This window comes from Polypterus senegalus, unplaced genomic scaffold (assembly GCF_016835505.1).
Source record: "Polypterus senegalus isolate Bchr_013 unplaced genomic scaffold, ASM1683550v1 scaffold_4259, whole genome shotgun sequence".
Taxonomy (NCBI): Eukaryota; Metazoa; Chordata; class Cladistia; order Polypteriformes; family Polypteridae; genus Polypterus; species Polypterus senegalus.
This window is the reverse complement of record NW_024380350.1, coordinates 30,775-52,711: the sequence shown is the minus strand read 5'-3', so window position 1 is coordinate 52,711 and position 21,937 is coordinate 30,775. Positions and strand designations below refer to the sequence as shown.

At 45.0% G+C, this 21,937-nt stretch overlaps 2 long non-coding RNA genes across 2 annotated transcripts; both read right to left on the bottom strand.

Annotated features, from left to right (window-relative positions):
* Nucleotides 1-18,034: 18,034 nt before the first annotated feature.
* On the bottom strand, nt 18,035-18,655 carry LOC120520136. Its single transcript, XR_005631777.1, has 2 exons — nt 18,560-18,655; nt 18,035-18,119 (listed from the first exon to the last, which is right to left on the bottom strand). It is a non-coding gene; the product is annotated as an uncharacterized LOC120520136 (long non-coding RNA).
* Nucleotides 18,656-18,963: 308 nt separating this feature from the next.
* LOC120520135 lies at nt 18,964-21,447 on the bottom strand. Its single transcript, XR_005631776.1, has 5 exons — nt 21,325-21,447; nt 19,847-19,931; nt 19,528-19,765; nt 19,066-19,142; nt 18,964-18,978 (listed from the first exon to the last, which is right to left on the bottom strand). It is a non-coding gene; the product is annotated as an uncharacterized LOC120520135 (long non-coding RNA).
* Nucleotides 21,448-21,937: the final 490 nt, after the last annotated feature.

The window sequence follows — 21,937 nt, the reverse complement described above, 5'->3', positions numbered from 1 at the left end:
AGTGAATTGATGAGAGCTTAAACAAGACAGGTGATATTTACTGGATTTTTGGCTTACAAGTTTGACCCGTTGGTCATTTGTTCAGCCAGTTCAAACTGGTGGCCGTTCTCTTGGTTACCGGTTGGTTTCCAGCTACGTATTTAACTGCCTTTCTTCCATACTTTGGGCCAAACATCAATTCCAGCTCTGGGGCTTTACTAACACGGTTCTTTACCATCCTTGCATGGCTGCTCCTTGACGTGTTCCTTTTTCATTCACTTAACTCTACTGTCCTGTTCTTCTGTTTCCACCAGAATTAACATGAACCTTTCCAGTTCTTTTTCGTGTCTTATCACAACTAGACGTACTTCTGGATGACAAGCTACGTACAATGACATGCCGACACTTTCTAAGTCTCATCTTTTTCCTTCCCTCGATTAAAAGAGATCCGCGTTGGGAAATACACGATCTCCTCGGACGCACTGGACAGTCTAAAAGACGATGAATGGCTGGATGATGCAGTAAGAGACTACACTGTGTGAACCAAATCGCACATGGAGATCTAGGATTGTTTTCTAATTTTTATTTTTTTTCCCCCTACAATGCAGGTCATTAATGGATATTTGCACGTTTTAATGAAGCTGAAGCAGGCAAGTGGGAATTGCGTTGAAATTTTTGGTAGATGTGTCTTGCATTGCAATTTTCCAATCTTAATTTTTTTATTTTCTTAAACAGCCCCTTTTTTGCCAGATAGATTCCTGTGTATCATCGTCACTATTTACTAAAGCCTGTCGCAAGGCGAGATGCAAACAAAAGGATAAGTGGCAAAATACTGAGGAAAAAGTTCAGCAAGAGCTAGAGGATTTGAGGGAAGACAAGATTAAAGAGGTTATTTACTTGTCCCAATTACAAGCTATGAATATCAGTTATAAAAATCAATAATTATCACTAATTTGACTTGAAATCAATTCCTCAGCTCAAACTTAATGAAGATGACGTCTGGCTGTGCCCTCGACAACATGCTGGGCACTGGATTTTAGTGGTGTGTATTCTTGAACAAAGTTCAGTTGCCTTTATTTGTTTGCTTTTGTGTCAGTGAATTATATACGTGCGCCAATTACAAATTACTGACATGTGTGATGCACACGGATATCTCACGTGATGTCTGACTTTGCACAGTCCAGGCTTGCACAGTCCAAATGTAAATGCGTTGATTTGATGTGTAACTAACTGCACTAAATATCTTTAGATTGTCAAAATGGCAGAGAAGGTGCTGCTCATTATTGATCAAAGGCTAATGAAGCTTCGTCGTAACAGAAATTCTGGATCAATGGAAGTAAGTGTTTGGAGTAAAGTTTCAACTGGGCAACGCTGTGGGCCACTGGCAGTGGAAACTGCACAGTCCAAACTGCCACTGTTTTCCAAGATGAACATCTTTACAGTGTTACTAAACACGTGTTTGTCGTTTTTATCTTTGAGTGGATTTGTGTGATGCTGTTTCACTGTTGGGTCATTTATTACTTTTTTTTAACAATAATTGGGAATTTTTATCTGAATTATAAATTGTTTCTTCACAGAATGTTAACCCATAAATATAACGACACTCATCCAGAATGGCACCATAGGTTGTGAAGGAGGCCATCCAGCTGAACTCTTAACGGCTTTCTTTTTTTTTTTTTCTGCTTGTCTTTTCCAGATGAAACTCTAAGAGTTTTGGGCTGCAAATAACAAACTGTTTTTCCTGTCCTCGTTTCTCTAATTAAAAGATTAATCCAAAGTAAATCGCCTCTAGTTTCATATGTATAACTAAATGACACATTTGATTTCCATCGCTGTGGTTAATGATTGTGGCTTTAGGGGTTTGAGTTATTAAAGTCATCAGGTGTCATTTGTTCTTACTGAGATTAATGGACGGGGGGGAACACAGAAAATGTGTTGTGATCCTGAAACGGGAAGGTGGCTTGGGAATGGCACAGACAATCAAACTGTCATTTCTATGTAAGGAATGTGTTGTTGTGGTGGGTGCTGTGACTGAGACGACTTGCTGCTCATCGCCTATCCAGACCTTGAAGGACTTCTTCACGATGGAGGGATGTTGCAGCACTCGACTGGATGTTTAACGATGACCGCAGTAGAAATGGCCGAGCACAAAGACGTCTACAGTGGTGGCTGGTGATGATTCTGGTGACAGTGGTAGGTAGTTGTGTGTCACACTTTTAGTCACCTTACACTTCACATATTCAGTGGATATCAACTGCAATGATATCAGTGAATACTAAGGGTGCTCATCGGAGTGTCCTGTGTGTGACAGTGACAGTGTGGCAGTGTCTCTCGGCCTCTCTGACCAGCTCTGGATTGACAGGTTTGACGTGGGGGTCCAACAGAGTGAATTCAGCCTGATCTGACGTCCAGGGCTGATCATCATCAATGGTGGGATTGTCAAGTGCAGCGAGTCGAAGATGAAGTATTGGAGACATGAGAGCCGCCTGCAGCAGATTAGTCCTTGCATTTCTCATGGCGGTGATTCAGAGCAGATCTCTTCTGTGATCCTGTCACAGTTTCTCTCCAAGGTGTTTGTCTGTTGAGCTTCTAAATCGCAGGTCCCTCTTGATCTTGGTGTTTTTTGTTTAGGTGACTCGTTAACTTGAACCTGCACGACACGCAGAAGAAAATAAAAAGGTGCATGATAATTAAAACTGTGGTCTGTTAGAGCAATATTTTGTGCTGACTCCCTATGTCTATTAATACGCAGTTAAAACCCTAATGTATTCATTTTTATTAATTGAAAGAAATTAAATAATTAAATGAATGATTGAAACATCAAGTAGCAGCGATCACAATCTGGCCAGATTTGGGGTTCACTTTGAAAACACACAAATGCGTGACAATGTGCAGAGAGCTGTTTTGTGTTGGACTTCACCATCTTGGAGCAGGATTGTCCGAGGAGCACCTCCAGTTGCTCCAGAGATTTGGTCCAAGAAAAAAAAACTCCATTACAGGTGACGCCATTTTGACATCTGATTTGGTGAACTTGGCCAAAAAGGACACGATGGGCTTCTTCATTGTTAAATTTAGGACGCTGTGAGGCACTCCATGGGTGGGAACATACAGGTGGCCTTCACTGTCCTAACGCATACAAGTAACGTGGTGATGAGAGAACCACTAGGCCTAGCAACACACCGATGGGCGACCGACTGCGTGATCGGAGAGAGGAACTGGATTATTAAGACCCCCATTCTGATGATCCCTGATTGAGGGGACAGAACTGGATGTGTGTCTGGGCCATGAGTACCGGGTGTGTGAGGATATTTTCCTGGATGCAGATATAATCCAGCGTCAGAGCTGCCCCGCGTTTCCCCTCACGCGCTGATGTTGGTTCCTTCAGGGTGAATCCTGGACAGCTCTACACAAACGGACAGAGAGTGAGAGTCAGCCAGTCGGTCAGTCCTGCCATCGATATCCAATCAAAAGGAAAGAGGCCACACCAAAGAGGTTGATCACCTACCGTCACAAGCTCTCCACTCCCGCTGTGACACTGGTCTGCGACTGCTTGCGTCAGACCCTCCCCTGCACCAGTCTTTCCTGGTGGCTTGGCGGAATGCGAACTGGGGCCTTGTCGCCCTCCAGCAGTCGTTCCCAGAGGGTGACGATCTCCACCACTTGCTGCTGCGCGCGTAGGCATGGTGACGCAGCTTCATAAGACTGGAAGCCAGTGTCCTGTCCAAGGCTATTCTGTTGGGGGAAGACAGCGAAAGTGAGAAAGGGGAGCACTCCTCAGATATTCCACAGGTATGTCGCGACTCGTCAGGAGAGACTTACCAGCTCATGGGACACCCTGTCCTGTGAAGCACCGATGGCAGGGCGACTGGGACTTGTCAGATGACAACGGTTGTTGGGGCGAAGTCCTCCTCAAGGCGAAGAGGGTGTTGTTCACAGGCTCCTTTACTAACCCCTCGTCGACCCTGTCATCGTCGTCTGTATCAGTCCATTCCGGAGCATCGGGATTCCTGCCCATCACTTCCTCCAGCACTCAACACCGGTCTGTGAAAATCGTACTGGATACCAATGAGCTCGCCTGTGAAAAGGAGGGAGAGAGACAGACAGACAGTGGTCTCGACGCCCGCCTTACCAGTGTACTTCGCAGGCTGGGTGTAATCATCAACCAGATTCTTGTGATACACAATGTCACTCAGCTTGTTGACGGAGTGCTGGAGTTGGCCACTGTAGCAGACCATATCTATGGTGGCAGTTGTGTCCCGAAGGCCTCCAGCATCTCGTCGATGAGCCACCTGCGCTCCTGCGCCCCACGAATGCGGCATTGGCAGGCCAGCTCCTTCAAGGGGATCTTTCTGTAGCCGGAGCCTCACCAGCCTTGGCCTGTCGAAGCCGGGCGACGTCTCCCTGGTCCCACTCAAAGATGCAGAACGAGAGACGTGCCATGAAGTGGCTGTATAGCTGGTGGCTCTCCGTGGTGACACCCGCCGCAAAACGTTGCATCAGGTGCCACATGTTGAGCCGCACCACCTGCTGATCCCACTGGTTGAATAAGAGGGACACCTTGTAGGGTCCCCCGTGGGAACAGCAGTCTCGGTCCAGGCAGGGACACACTGGCATCACGGTATCGCCGCATCAGCCCGGTGGCCATGGGGGTGCAGGCCAGCACCCTCGCCTGCAGTGAGGACGCTGATCAAGATCTGGCCATGCTCGTTCCCCACGTTGGTCACCCAGGATGCCATTCCTGCGGCACCAGCGAGTTTCTTGGTCATCTGAACGATGAAAGGGAAAGTGATGGTAAACTGGAAGGAAAGGACAGAGGGAGGGGATGGTGATATCGCTCACCTTCTTGGTCGAGTCCATCTTCAAGGTTGTGCCAAAGATGGAGGTGATCCGGGCCTTGGTCTCTTCTAGCCTCAAAGCCACCTCCCTGGCATAGATGGACAGCAACCAGTTTGTACCGGGCACTAGGGTCACCCACGGTGGTAGAGGTGGAGTCACAGGTGGCTCGGCACCCGGTGTGATGAACTTTTTGGACCGCGTCAGCCAGGACCTGGTATGCTCTTCGAGCAGATATCTGCGCAGCCGGGTGGCCTGGGTCTACCTGTGGAGAGCTGAGCCAGCCATCGGAGACTCCTTGTCTGACCTGTAAGTCAGGATTGCTGGAAAGTCATCCCGGTGGGTGTGGTGCAGCTGATCCAGGATATCCTAACGCCGGCACTCCAGGTACTCCGTGGCCATAAAGTACCATCTGTCTGTGTCCAGGACCCTCGGACGGTCCTGTAGAGTCCTGCTTCTGACAACCTGTGGCTGCGCCGTGTAGAACAGCTTGTAGCTCCACATGCGTTACGGCATCCACAGGAAGAGCGGGCGCTGAGAAAAGGTGTTGGGCGAAGTCGGGGGCTGGAGGTACACGTTGCGGGGGCCAGGAGGGTGCCACCAAAGGCGAAGGTTGGAGGTCAGTGCAGGCTTTCTGTCCTTGCCCCTGGTGAAAAGGTGTTCGTGCTGGCCGAAGTCGACGAGCCTCTTGCCCTCGTCTGGGGGCCTGGCAGACCCGTCTCTCTCCCGTCGACGGTGGTGAAAGACTCCAGGGCTTTCTTATTGCTCGCCAGCGGGCTACCCGACACCTGGCCATCTTCGCGCTCCCTCAGGTGCGTTGACAACACCATGACGGCATAGCTGAGGTCACGGGTCAGCAACCACTTAAAGGTCTGACCCCGGTACTGTCCAAACTGGAGCTCTTGGAGTCCCCGGGGTCACCACCTGCGGCCCGCACGCGTCTCCTGGCCTGCTCCCTGACCGTCTCAGCCGACTTGACCCTGAACGGCACAGAGCTGCTCAGGCGGTTTGCCTTGGTGACCTGGACCACCTCGGTGGAGGCCTTGAGGGTCAGTTCACTGGAGGTCTGGCAGAGGAACTGTGGCACAGGGTTCAAGGTGGATAAATGAGATAAACAAGAGTTACAACACCTGTTTATCTTCAGATTTAACCAGCTGGAATACAACGAGCGACCTGAAACAGATCCGCAGGAAAGTGGCAGACATGACATTTAAAGTTTAGTTACCAAAAACTGAAATGAAAAGAAACTTCAGAATATTACAAATTGGCCTTCAGGGAGCAACTAATAGGTTCAAACCTCCAAATAGTCTGCAGCAAGCGACGTTGGACCCAACAAAGACAAAATAAAGAGTAACTGAGCATGAAAAAAATGAACAAGGCCAACAACAGGACGATAAACCTTTGAACAAATTCGAGAGGCACAAAGCCCAATGTCCCAAAAGTTGGTTGTTTTTTTGCCTTATTTAACCCGTGAATACTTACATGTCAACACCGCAGGTGACGTTGGGTCTGTGAAAACAACGCAGTCGACCAGTACGTCACTTAAAGAAAGAAGCCTTTGTTTTGAGAGGAACATCGCGACTACAAACAAAGACTCGTAGGAACACCAGTGGCAGCCATGGTAAGATACCAGAAAGAGTTCATTCTCAATTCTGAAAGAGTAAAGGGACACACAAAAAAGAAAGAAATAGAATGGTTAGTAATACAAATACTGACTTTCTTTAATAATATTACAACTTCCTTGGTTACACTGCATTTTCCTATTGTTAGCATTATTATGATTGTGATTTATTATTAACAAACATTATAACGCAATTCTGTCCAGACTGTTTACAGATATTTATATTACTGAAACCAGTTTACTAAAATGCAAACACAAGAATACTTTTCTTAATATGCACAAAACAAATCAATTCTCGTTAGATGAAACCACATCTGTTTTATTTCACCTCACTATAATCCTTGTGCACTAACAGTGACATCAATAACGCCGTTTTAATCGTATCAGCGGGCCCCACTTTAGGATGAAACTTGAAACGTGTCATCGCCGCTTTTAGACGGGGAGGCGGGTCTTTCGCAACAGAACTCGGAACGCTTCTCTTTCTCAGCCATTCAAAGTTTACCAAAAACTCGGCAGAAGACACCCTCGACCAATCGCTGCACGTTGCTGCTTGTCAATCATCCGAGAACTCAGAACAAACTCGGCCCAGAGTAGAAACGAAGATCGGAACTCGTTAGGCTCAAAGTTCACGACCGAAGCCAGGGATCGGGAGGCCTCCAGACCTGTGCGAGTGAGAGAAAGAAGATCAGCTGCAGGTAGAGTGGCGCCCTGTTGGGAGAAGCAGGGGAGTCACTAGAAGACGAACACACCGGGCTCACTAAATGTTTTAGAGGACTGTCCCAGAGGTGTTTTTAAGGATTGTTTTTCTGTTTTTTAACCTCCATGTGTTTCGTTGATTTTTATCAACCTTTTTTACACCTTTTTATTTGATCTACACTAATAAAAGGCAAAGCCCTCACTGACTTACTCCCTCATCACTAATTCTCCAACTTCCGTGTACGTAGAAGGCTGAAATTTGGCAGCTCATTCCTTACAGCTTCCTTACAAAAGTTGGGCGGGTTTCATTTCGAAATTCTACGCGTCATAACTGGAACCTATTTTTTCGTCCATATACTATAATAGAATTCTGCTCGATGGTCGTAGGAGGTGGAGTTACGCCTCCCATGTAATTTAGTGCCTGCCCATATAAGGCCGTCCATCAGCGGCAATCCAATACAAACACTGCCACTAAATATTGACGGCTGAAGGTCGGTCCTTATGCAGAGGAAGATGAGATGGTCAGGGTGGTGTTTGGCACAAACTCGGCTGAAACTGCGACACAAACTTTTAAGTGCGGGTCTTAGCTGACATTACACGAGATGGCACCAGCACAGCTGGGAACCTTCGATGCAAGAACACCAAGCGCTCACGTGAACTGACGCAGTGCACAGGCAAAAAGCAACAGTTCCAAAGAGTGCTGAACAAAAACCGAATTACACAATTGAGAAGGCAGCAAAAAATATGAAGCGTCTCATACATACAATCATATTCATAAGTGCAGCTACTGCGGAAACAAAGCACACGGTGGAAAAAGTCAACGTCCAGCTAAAGGAAGACCGCATAAAAAAAAAACGTGCATGCAGTGTGTCGGGTCTCAGATAAAGATACTTGGAGAAGACATGCTGAGTCTATTTGAAGAAATCCTGATGGAGAGAGAAATGACTGAAACAATGAAGACAGGAATAATAACTCTTATTCCGATAAAGGAGGAGACCGCAAATATTACAAATTGGAGGCCAATAACTCTACTTTGCCAGGAGTATAAAATTTTAGCAAGGGTCTTGGCAAACCGTTTAAAGGACAAAATTGAGCATGTCGCTAGAGAAGAAGCAGGATGTGTGGTCCCAGGGAGGAGTGCAGCAGAAAATGTGTGTCTTTTCAGGGATTGTATATCCTGGATGGGCTGCACGGTGGCACAGTGGTAGCGCTGCTGCCTCACAGTTAGGAGACCCGTCTGGGTTCGCTCCGGTTCTCCCGTGTCTGCGTTGGTTTCCTCCCACAATCCAAAGACATGCTGGTTAGGTGGTCTGGCGATTCTAAACTGGCCCTAGTGTGTGCTTGGTGTGTGGGTGTGTGCCCTGCGGTGGGTTGGCACCCTGCCCAGGATTTGTTCCTGCCCTGTGCCCTGTGTTGGCTGGGATTGGCTCCAGCAGACCCCCCGTGACCCTGTATTCGGATTCAGCGGGTTAGAAAATGGATGGATGGATGGATATATCCTGGATGAAAGAAAGAAATCTGGATGTTGGGGTTATTAACCTTGACCTTGAAAAAGCATTTGATAAAGTTGCCCACAAATATATGTGGGAAATCCTCCAGAAAATAGGAGTACCTTTGGTGTTCTTAAATTGGATAAAAACTTTATACAACGGTATTGTTAGTAAAATTAATGTAAATAATAAACTGTCTGAGGAAATAAAAGTAGGGAGGGGAGTCAGGTTAGGATGTCCTCTGTCGGCAGTTTTATTTGTACGAAGCATTGAGCCTCTGATAAATAGGATTAGAATGGAGTTGAAGTCCCAGGAAGCGGAGGACAACAGATAAAGATATATGATATATGGATGACGTAAGCGTCATTATAAGAATATCATACATTTTGGAGACCACAACACGGAAAAGCAAGAATGGAAAGAAATGCTAAAAAAGATGAATAAAAAAATAGGATTTTGGAGACGAAGAAGTCTGACCATGGAGGCGAAGATATTGCTGATAAAAGCAATCATTTTACCCAGATTGGCATATCTAGCCACGGTGGTTTTTTTCCTCCACAAAGGATTTAAAAAAAAAATATAAGAATATGCTTTGTTTTCCTGTGGGGATCAAAGTCTGAAAAACTGGCAAGGAAAATAGTAACGAAACAAAAAGGAGAAAGGGGGAAAAGGCTTTCCAAAAATAGAGGAGGAATTGAGATTAAAACACACAGCAATTGTAATTAATATGGCCTTGAATAAAAATGGGAAAATGGCGGACATGGTAAGGTATCTAGTGGGAGCAGAACTAAGGAAAGCACAATTATGGACAACTGTAAATAATAAACCGATTGCCTTTAAGGCACCTCAACATTATGGAAAAATAATAAAATGTTCGAGGAAATATATATGGGAGGAAGGAGAGGCCAAAATATGGGGAAGGACTAGAGACCTAAAAAAATATATTGGAAAGCAAGAAATAGCAGTGAAAATCCAGCCACTAACAGAAGAACAGAACCAAAAAGTGTGGCAGCAAATCGCTGCTAAAGAGCTGCCAAATAAACCAAAAGACAAAAGTTAGTTCACGGCACACGAGGTGCTACCGACAAATGCGGCTATGAACAAACGGAGAATTGCAGCATCTCCAGTATGCCCAAGAGAAACATGGAGGGAGATGGAAACAGCCATGTGAGAAGGCACAAGAGGTGTGGGATGGGATATTACAGAAATGGGACGGGGTAATAGGGAAAGAGGAAGGAGTACTGTATGGGTTAGTGGGAAAGGGGAAATGGAAATGAATGGATATAATTAAGGAGAATATGTGGTGGGAGAGGAACGAAACTGCGATACATAAGAAGAACGTACCCATTGAAAGACTGTCACAGAAATGTGAAAAAGACATAATGGAAGAATGGAGAATCAGGGAGGAAAAAGTGAACAAGGACAGAGTTCAGAAAAGCAAAGGTAAAGGTTTTTAAGATTATATTAATTGGGAGGAAGGGAAGTGCTAAAATAAAAAAAAATAAAATAAAATAAGGTGGTGGATAACAGTGAATTAGCAAATGGGCCAGACTTGTGTGTGTGTGCCTAAAGCCAAGGCACTGAAAAGTAAAATTAAATGTAAATGAAAAAGGGGACAAGCAAAACCGTGTTTGTCTTAAGTAATGGAATTTAGACAAAAAAAATAAAAGGCAACAAAATATGAAGCGTGTGACACATACAAACATATTCATAAGTGCAGCTACTGCGGAAACAAAGCACACGGTGGAAAAAGTCAACGTCCAGCTAAAGGAAGACAGCATAAAAAGATAAAGATAAAGAAGAAGACGAGCTGTTTATTGATGCAGTAAGAAACGAATCGATGAATGAAACCTGTCATCTTTACAACGATTGACAAACACGGAATGTAACTTGAACACAACACATCCTACAAATACGAACCTGATTGAAAGAAATAATGAGAATCAAATCCTTGAGGACAGCGACACTCATAACACTCACAAAACAAATACTGTATATTGATAATCAGGTTACGTTATTTTCAAAATGTTTCCTTTTCTTTTTCATTACTTCTGTAACACACGACTTCTCCGCAGCGAAGCAAAGTCACCGTCACCTCCAGGTGGGTCGTCTAGCGTGACGTGACTTCTGTTTACACCGAGGGCTGCACGTCCAGTCCAACAGAGGGAGTCTGTAGTGGACCAGCGTCGTCACAATTATAAACTGGGATAAGCTGCCGAGTGAGGAGACAGTCGAGGAGAAGTGAAGCAGGTTTAGAAATGTCTGACAGGGACAAACCTACATATGGAATTAATAAGAACACAGAAAAACTACACAGTGGGTTAATAAAGAGTTAAAAAAGAAGAGCTGCTAAAGAAACAACAAAACGTGTTAGACGAATAAAACGAATAACTGCAAAGTGAATGGTAGAGCATTTGAGAACATGAGGGCAACCATTAAGAAGGACATCAGGGAGGAGAAAAGACAGTTGGAGAGGAACAGCAGATGAGGAGAAGGACGACCATAAGAGACCCTGAAAATAGGAAGAGAAGAGTCAAGGAGGAGGTGAAGAGCATCAGGAGTAGTAAAGGGGGATTAAAAGATACAGACAGTGAGATAGCGGACCCCCTAAAGTCACATTTTAATGAGGTCTTCACAAGTGGATAACCTCAGAGCAGTAACAGGGACTACTAAGGAGGTGCCGAGGGATTTAGAGAAGAGCTGCTGAGATGAAAGAGGCTGGCATCACACAAATCACCAGGAGCAGATCAGATTCACCACCGAGGTCTTAAGGAGGCCAGCGAGTGAAGACAGAAACCCTGACACAGATTTATAGGAAGTCACTGAGCACTGGAGAGACTCTGAAGGACTGGAAAATGACAAATATCATCACGTTATATAAAAAGGGTGACCGGGCAGAGCCAATCAGCTACAGGCCAGTAAGCTTAATGGGCATCACAGGAAAATAAAGGGAAAGAATTATTAAGGAGAAGATGGAGCAACACCTGGCAAGGACAGGACAGTCAGCGTGGGCTCAGAAGAGGGAGGTCGTGTTTTACTAACAGCCTGGAATTCTATGAGGAGAAACAAAAGGATACGACCAGAGAGGAGCAGATGAGATGATTGATGTGGACTTTCAGAAAGCATTTGATGAGGTGCCACATGAGAGGTGGGCATCAAACTAAAAGAAGTGGCAGGTCAGGGTGTGGGGTGTCAATGGGTACAGAACTGGCACAGGAAGCAGAGGGTGATGGTGTGAGGAACCTCATCAGAATTGGTTTGAATTCACAATGGGAGGTCTGAACATCCAAAGTCCACCTCATGAGAAGGACTTAGGAGTCGTAGAGGACTCGATGCTCTGAACTGGCAGACAGAGTTCAGAAGCCATTAAGATGGCAAATAGAATGTCAGGTTATATAGCGCCTTGACGTGGGGAGTAGAAGAGCGACTCGGCTGATTATGGGGGGCTACAGGGGATGAGCTGAGCCTTAAGGAGATGAAGAAGAGACCTAACTGAAGTGTTTAACACGATGAAGTGAATCAGGACGGTGACTTTACAGGGAGGAGCTCATCAAGAACACGGGGGCAGCGTTGTAAAGCGTTTAAACTTCACACCAACATTACGAGGATTTTCATGACAAAGAGAAGCCGAGACACATGGAGTAAGTGACCAAGTAGTGTGGTGGACATCAGGACTTTAGTGACCTTTGAAAGTCGACTTGATGTTAGAGTTACGTGGACAGGACTGGTGAGCTTTGTTGGTCTGAGTGGTCTGTCCTCGTCCTCATTGTTTTAATGACTTTACAGACGTCACTGATGGTTTTATTGTTGCTTGTCAGCCTCATAATGGCTTCTGAGACGTTCATTGGCACAGCTCTTGTCCTCATGTTGCACAACAGCAACTCCAGACACCAAAGGGTAGAAGGAAGCTGAGGTTTCTTATGAAGCCACGAGAGCCACCTGAGGAATCACAGCCACCCGTGACGCACATTATGGTGCCCTGAAATGGGGGGACCGTGGAGAAATAGTGTGGTCCTGTCTACAGGCTGTGAGCGAAATGTCTGCAAAGGCCCTCGACGTGAAGCCTGCAACGTGCACTTTAAGCTGCTGGTGAGTAAGTCCAGGATCAAGTGGGGTCAAACGTGAGCTCAGAGAAATCGGTCAGGCCGAAAGTTCATTTGAAACGCTTTAGTGACAACTCAGAGCAAACAGTCCACACATCAAGAAGAAGAATGAAGGTTGTTACACACGTCGAATAGAAAGCTTCTCTCGTCAAACTTCAGTTGTTGTCTACTTAAAGACGCTTTACTTGGTCTTCAGTACGCTCTAAACGTACAGCGATGCGCGTGATCTTTCATACTACAGGACACGTGATGGCCCATTTAAAACTGTGAGCCCTCGGTGACTGACACATGGCCAGGCAGGTCACTAAGTGACACCAATCTGTGGTCAGAGAGACAAGAAAAAGGCCGAATATAACACTGGAGTTCAACTTGGGGGTTAGAAGAGCCCCTCACAGACTGCACACTAAAGTACAAGCAAACATCTCACAGAACTTCAAGAACCAGTGATGGCTCCTACAGTCACACGGGCCGAATCGTTTGAGCAGCAGACGGGGAAATCAGAGAAGACGGTGTCTGTGCAAAGCATCATGGGAGGACACTGCACACATCATATAGCGCCTTTCCTTCTGTCTGTCTATGTAGTGGGGGGCCAAGTGAAACCTCACGAAGCTCTGAAACGTGTGAAGTTGACAGCATGTGACCCTCGCCTCTCGAGTGACGTCTCCTGGCCATTTGCATTAATGTCACACAAACAAAGAGTTCAAATGAAACAAAAGAAGGCGGCTCGCTTGTGGAGCCCCGGCTCGTCATAAATATATACATTCTGTCATTCGTGTCCCTTTGAGGTGGCTCGCTGTCCACGTCAAACAGATTCCTTGGCGCTCCTGGTTGGAATGACGTCATGCCAGCTCAGTCTTTTGGTGACTCGTCCCTGGCTGATGTCACTTGTCCAGCGCCACTGCACTAATTAGTAGACCTCATCTCTTCTTGAGGTGGCATTTAATCGCCCGACATTTGGGGCTCCACAGCCGGAATGTTAGAAGTTATAAAAAGAGAACATCAACTGAAAGTGAGCCTCGTCATTTGTCGTCAAACGTCATCTTCATTCGGGCTCATCTCAAAGCGAGTAGACGGCACATAAAGGCTTAGCCCTCCACTCTGCCATAACATAGACGGGCACATTTGACCAAGAAGATGGAGTCCTTCAATGAACAGACGCTATTATCTCATCAACTAATGAAGGATTTCAATCTTTAATACTCGATAACAGTTTGAGGAGCTCAGAATGAACGAGTTCACTACAAGTGAAAGTCACCGTCGAGTCTGTCACAAGTGCTGCTCATGCCATCCTGTGGCTCAGCTGACTAAGTGGTTAGCTTCTCATTTTCTGCGTGTGGCGCAAACTCAGGTTCAAGTTAACGACTCACCGAAACAAAAACACCAGGATCAAGAGGGACCTGCGATTTAGAAACTCAGTAGACAAATACGGTGGGACCTCGGGCCACGACCGTCACTCGCTCCAAAACTCCGGTCGTGACCCAAAGTCACTTCCCACATAGGACTGTGTGTCAATACAATTCATATGTTGAGGACCGTACCAACTGTATGGAAATATATTGTCTTTACAGCTTCTGAAGCACAAGAGTAGTCAATGCTACCATAGAATGAACAGCGGAATCGTAAAGTACACGTAAAAACATGAAATAACGCGGAGACAAACACCCAGGCTGCCTGCTCAGTGGGGGTCAAGGGGGCGCCAAATTGATGGGACGACATTTTACAATGAAATGATTTCCACTCTTAAATGCACTGAAAAGGAAATCAAAAACATTCGCATCCTCAGTCCGTCACTCCGTCAGTACGAGGAGATCTGCTTCCTGTTTATGGTCTCCTTCGGATTTCGCAGCACGTATTTGTTCTTTACACCCCACAGACAATAATCGACCCCCTGCACTACTCGAACACGCTTGACTCCCACCCAGAAACATCTCGGACGTCATTAAAGAGGTGGCGCGACTGGCATGAGGCATTAGTGACTCCTTGTCTGTCTAAGTCGTTGGAAACGCCATTTCTGAGTGCCAAGTGATTTGTGTTTGATAGAAAATTGATTGGCTGTGGTGACGCATTCTAGGAGATGGCCGCCCAAGTCCAGACGGAATGCAGTTTTCAGAAATAGATCATTATTTGGCTTTACAATCTGCTATATACTTTCTTTAAAATCATTTTTAAATGCGGAAAACTATGTTTTTCTTACAAACACTAATGACGGATTTAGATTTTAAAGAACACGAGGCGGCGTTATCATTTTGAGAGACCTTTAATTTATTAAATTATACAAACACATTTGACATTAATTACAATAAAATAAATAATCAGGATCTCATGCATTCTTTCATAGTGCTCTCGGTTTTTTTCAATGTTTCAGACAACATAGTTAGGGTTAGTAATATATACATTTTTAATTATTATAGAAATATTCCTGATTTTTGTAAGAAAAGATGCTGCAAAATCGCACATTTGATGAACTAGGGTAGGGAAATTGAATAATTACATTTAAAGCTTTATACGTCAAACTATTTCTTTTACTTTATACTATCTTCATTTTCAGATTATATTCATTGTAATATTTAAGTTTTTGCAATGTTATAATTATTCTAAAATATTATTCAAATATATTTGCTAACTACCATTGTTGTCTTATTTTACTTTGTTCGCTCTTTATAAAATTTAGCGAAACCTTGAAAATATACGCATAAAAGTGCTTTAAAAATTTAAAACTATTTAAAATTAAAAACAGTATTTAAAGAAAAAAAAATTCCTACTTTAAATACATTTTGAAACATTTTCTTTCCCTTCCCCATTGAATTTTGGCAAACAGGAGGGGTCGAGAAATCTTCAGTGGTCCACGGGCGCTGAAAGCCCGAACGACACCTCTGGCCCTGCTCAGCAGCTCTCACTCTTTTTCTCTCCTGCCACCTTCCGTTCTTTCCTGTTCTTCTTCTTCCATTTAGCCGACTCGCGCTTCTATTTATGAAGAGACGTTGTAGTCGTGCCAGTCAGCAGGTTCACCTGTGCACTAAGCCGAGACACGCCCACATCACAACCTCCTCGCGAGCCGCTTCGGCCACACCCCACCACGCCCCCTCACTAAGTCGCCAGTGCGGTGGTCTACACTAATAAAAGGCAAAGCCCTCACTGACTCACTCGTCACTAATTCTCCAACTTCACGTGTGGGTAGAAGGCTGACATTTGGCAGCTCATTCCTTACAGCTTACTTACAAAAGTTGGGCGAGCTTCATTTCGAAATTCTACGCATAACGGTCATCACCAGAATCTAATTTTTCTCCATGTACTGTAATGGACGTTAGCTTAATGGCCGTGGGGGGGGCGGAGCTGCATGTGACATCATCACACCACTCACGTAATCACGTGAACTGACTGTGACCGCAGTACGTAGAAAAGAAGGAAGAACCCCCAAAGAGCTGAAGAAAAACGCTGAATACTTTATTCGTGAGATACCAGTTTAACGAGAAGACACGAGGTATAAACGAGACTTTGGATCACTTTGTAACGGAGTTAAAATTGCTGTAGTGAGTGCCGAGGGTCTTAGTAAATAAAGCCGTGGACATCGCAACATCACACAAGAGAGCAGCTCACGTGAACTGACTGAACGCAGTACAGTGATCACTTCCATGCATCAAACCTGTTCAAAAACACATTACACAAATGACAAGGTAGGAAAATATGCTCCGAGCGAAGCCACAGCTATCAGCGGTCTTGCGTAGGCAACTTCGTCACGCTGCCACCAAATACTCACAGAAAAATCCACAAGTTAATCCACACGCTGTCTCTAGAGTTTCTCCACACTCGATTTATTCCTCGCATGCCCGTTATACCCGCTCATCGCCCATTTCAATTCAGATGCCTCCAATGTCCAGTAAGGCTCTGCCTCGTGATGACAGGTAATAAGTCTCAGGGACAGACACTACAAAAGGTTGCCATTGTTTTCAGGCAACATTGCTTTTCTCCTGGACAAAACTATACGTTGTGTTCTCAAGAGTAATCTCAGTGCACAGCTTGGTCATATTACAACCGGAGTGCTGAACTGACAACGTGGATTACAAAGGTCGCTGCTAAGCGTGGGAATGTTGAGATAAACGACGGCAACACTGCTAACAGTGACAAAACAATTACATTGATGATCATGTTACGTTATTTTCAAAATGTTTCCTTTTCTTTACTTCTTTAACACACTACTTCTCCACTGTGAAGCGCGGGTATCTTGCTAGCGATTTATTAAAACTGGCCCCCCGCCGTACCACAGGAGAAAGCTGGGTGGAGAGGAGGTTACAGTTTTGAGGGAGAGTCCATCTGCGTGATGCACCGAGAACAACGTACAGTACAGGGAAAAACTGACCACGTGTAGAAATTATCAGAGCGTACGAACCAGAAGGGAAACTGGCTTGTTCGTCACCCGAGTGTGTGGTCATGAACAGATGCAAAAGTTTGGCAAACTTTTTGGACATAACCTGATTTGTACGTGTTCAGAGACATTCGTGAACTGAGGTTCCACTGTATCTTAGAAAGATCGTGCAATAGGATCACAGAAGAGATCTGCTCTGAATCACCACCATGAGAAATGCGAGGACTGATCTGCTGCAGGCGGCTCTCATGTCTCCAATACTTCATCTTCGACTCACTGCACTTGACAATCCCACCATTGATGATGATCAGCCCTGGACGTCAGATCAGGCTGAATTCACTCTGTTGGACCCCCACGTCAAACCTGTCAATCCAGAGCTGGTCAGAGAGGCCGAGAGACACTGCAGACACTGTCACATGTCACACACAGGACACTCCGATGAGCACCATAAGTATTCACTTATCTGCAGTTGATATCCACTGAATGTGAAGTGTAAGGTGACTAAAAGTGTGACACACACAACTACCTACCACTGTCACTGAAACAGAATCATCACCAGCCGCCACCACTGTAGACGTCTTTGTGCTCGGCCATTTCTACTGCGGTCATCGTTAAACATCCAGTCGAGTGCTGCAACATCCCTCCATTGTGAAGAAGTCCTTCAAGGTCTGGATAGGCGATGAGCAGCAAGTCGTCTCAGTCACAGCACCCACCACAACACCACATTCCTTACATATAAATGACAGTTTGATTGTCTGTGCCATTCCTAAGCCACCTTCCTGTTTCAGGATCACAACACATTTTCTGTGTTCTCCCCGTCCATTAATCTCAGTAAGAACAAATGACACCTGATGACTTTAATAACTCAAACCCCTAAAGCCACAATCATTAACCACAGCGATGGAAATCAAATGTGTCATTTAGTTATACATATGAAACTAGAGGCGCATTTACTTTAGATTAATCTTTTATTAGAGAAACGAGGACAGGAAAAACAGTTTGTTATTTGCAGCCCAAAACTCTTAGAGTTTCATCTGGAAAAGACAAGCAGAAAAAAAAGAAAGCCGTTAAGAGTTCAGCTGGATGGCCTCCTTCACAACCTATGGTGCCATTCTGGATGAGTGTCGTTATATTTATGGGTTAACATTCTGTGAAGAAACAATTTATAATTCAGATAAAAATTCCCAATTATTGTTAAAAAAAAGTAATAAATGGCCCACACAGTGAAACGGTGACATTGATGATCTAAAACATATTTAGTGCAGCGAGTCACACATCAAATCACTACAACATTTACATTTGAATGCTTTTCATTTTTAGAGAAGGTGCCAAGCCTGGACTGTGCTAAGTCAGCCATCACGTGAGATATCTGTGTGCATCACACGTCAGTAATTTGTAATTGGCGCACGTATATAATTCACTGACACAAAAGCAAACAAATAAAGGCAACTGAACTTTGTTCAAGAATACACACCAGTGGTCAACATCTTGTCGAGGGCACAGCCAGACATCTTGTTGAGGAATGTCCATCTGAGGAATTGGTTTAAAATCAAATTAGTGATAATTATTGATTTTATAACATATTCATAGCTTGTAATTGGGACAAGTAAATAACCTCTTTAATCTTGTCTTCCCTCAAATCCTCTAGCTCTTGCTGAACTTTTTCCTCAGTATTTTTGCCAGTTATCCTTTTCCTTGCATCTCGCTTTGCGTCAGGTTTAGTAAATAGTGCTGTTGATACAGTTGCATCTATCTGGCAAAAATGGGGCTGTTTAAGAAAATTAAAAATTAAGATTGGAAAATTGCAATGCAAGACACATCTACCAAAAATTTCAACGCAATTCCCACTTGCCTGCTTCGCTTCATTAAAACGTGCAAATATCCATTAATGACCTGCATTGTAGGGGGAAAAAAAATAAAAATTAGAAAACAATCCTAGATCTCCATGTGCGATTTGGTTCACACAGTGTAGTCTCTTACTGCATCATCCAGCCATTCCTTGTCTTTTAGACTGTCCAGTGCGTCCGAGGAGATCGTGTATTTCCCAACGCGGATCTCTTTTAATCGAGGGAAGGAAAAAGATGAGACTTAGAAAGTGTCGGCATGTCATTGTACGTAGCTTGTCATCCAGAACTACGCCTAGTTCTGATAAGACACGAAAAGAACTGGAAAGGTTCATGTTAATTCTTGGTGTTAACAGAAGAACAGGACAGTGGAGTTAAGTGAATAAAAAAGAAACACGTCAAGGAGCAGCCATGCAAGGATGGTAAAAGAACCGTTGGTAGTAAAGCCCCAGAGCTGGAATTGATGTTTGGCCCAAAGAATGGAGAAAGGCAGTTAAATACATAGCTGGAAACCAACAGAGATGGCCAACAGTTTGAACTGGCTGAACAAATGACCAACGGGTCAAACTTGTACAGCCAAAAATCCAGTAAATGTCACCTGTCTTGTTTAAGCGTCTCATCAATTCACTCGGACATTGCTTGGCCTTTAAGAGATTAGTTGTTAACGTGTATACAGTTTTAAGGAGTATAATAAAGCACAGAAATAAGTCAATGACATACCACGTTGCCAGTATCGGTGTTCATGTTCCTCATGTTCCTCTCTGATTCACTGAACTGTTGTCTCGTCTGTTTGCGTGTGCCTTTATCTATAGCACGTCGTTCTCTTCTGCGTGTGCCTGCATTGAACATTAAGAGCTTCATTCATTTAAGAGCCATATTACCAAAACACTACAGTGGATTGTGCTTCAGATACTCACTTTTTTTTTTTGGATTTAGACACAATATTTTCAGGTTTGCTTTTCTTCCTTGACGACTCTCCTTCCTCCTCAGGTTCTTGCATATCTATAAGATGTTATACGCCATTATCAGCCAAATTTTCTATTATGCAGCAAAACTAGTTTTCACATATAAAGCACACCATCCCAGCTGACGTCTACGCTGTCCATTAAAACCAGTGTGCATGCCAATATTCGCGTGTGTAAATTACAAAAGGTTGCGATGAACATAAGATTTTAGAGCATCGCTCGAGGATGGGCGTTTACGGGCGGCACCTGTTTTCACGACAGTGAGCAGTGACTCCTCAGTGAGGACCCCCTACTCTTTAATCCAGTGTCACTCTACTGATATATAATGAGCAGCGACAGTAATGACACCAACAAGTACGCAGGTAGGCCGATATAAACGTTGTAATCTGTAGATACTGCGGATATAAACGTATACTGTGTGCACACGACGTCGATATCGTCACAAGCTCAGTTACTACGCTACTTCACTATGGCTGAAACGGCGTGGAATTCGCTTTGTGAAACGTGGCTTTTTAAACGAGTAACAAAGAGAATGCGAGAATAAGTACACCTGACAATTACCTCCATCCATCGCTGAAAACACACGTCAGGCCAACATCTGCACAACAGCGTAGCGAGGACTCCGAAGGCGCAGCTCCCTCTCGGCGCCATCACAAGGTCCGACTGCAGCGGCGTTACCTTCGTGCGGCGGGACAAGCAGCCTGACGAGCTTCGCCTCCCCGACACGTACTTACTGCAAATGGAGGATTACCATGAAAATATAATTTGAGAAGCGTGATTTCTATTAACCGTAACTCAAATATCTGGAAAATGTCCGCCAGTAAGACTCCGGTGAACTCTCATCCGCCCGCGCGCTTTTCGGCCGTCACATTCACACGCTGGCCCGGCAGTGTTAGGACTCACTAGACAAATACAATCATTTTGACAGTAAATTGCCTGGCCATCCTACTGTACATCCCAAACTGTCAGACGTTTTTACAAATATTCACGTCCTTAAGGCCAACTGTACGGCTGCGGTTTATAAGACGAGCGAGTCGGCGTTACTTCACTTGCGCTGGGAAAGCCGTTAACAGCGCCATTAATGGCGGATCTCCTTTGGGGTTTTCGACAGCGGCATTGAAGCCCGACGCTGGAGGTTGGGGTCCCCATTAGCGTGACTGGCCTCGGCACAGTAAACTTGTCACCCCCTAGATATGGCCTTGTAACGAGCCTTTCTTTTATTCAAACGCGGATCAATCGAAGTGAAACTAACGAGGCTTTACCTGAAATTAACCAAACATCTCAAACACGCCCAGAAAGCCGACAACTTCTTCAATGGCCCCTCAGAGCACTTCTACGGCAGAAGAGGCGCAGGTTTTTTTTGTTTTTAAGAAAACTATTGTGTGGTGAAAGTACAAGAAGATAAAAGTTCAGAGCCAAAGTTTACTCACTCGCTGTTTTCGAGCCTCCTTCTCTCTTCAGCTTGCGCTGCTACGTCTGTTGATTCTTCGTCTCCTGAACGCCGAGTTCTTGTGCGCACTGCTCTGACATGCCGGATGTGACGTAAGGCGCTTAAATCAGCCCCTGATGTAATCCGTTGGAAACCCCGACACTCGAGCCGCGCGCACCGCCGCAACAGACGCGAAACAACCCGGTGAGGTGAAGCGCCTCCAGTCCGCTGTCGTGGCCCACTCTTGGCGGCTGATCGGCTCTTAGCTGCTAGAGCGCCGGTGGTAGCCATCGAGCGGGTTAACATCGGTCCTCTGCTGGCTAGCCGCTCATTTTTAGAGCTGGTGGTCCTGCGGTGGTCCTCTGGCAGCATTTATTAACTCCAAGGTAAACACACAACGTGTCCATTGCTCACGGACTGTTTTATTCCCACACAAGCATGTCCTGTGCCCATATTTTGCCCATTTTTCCCTAAAGTGGATAATTTGCCACAACTGGGATCACATTACGTCTTCAGCTGTTTTTCAGTGCACTCAACAAAATGTCCTGTCAGATTAAAATAAAGAAATATGTACTTGGGTTGCACATAATAACATTGTTTTTATCAAAAATCCT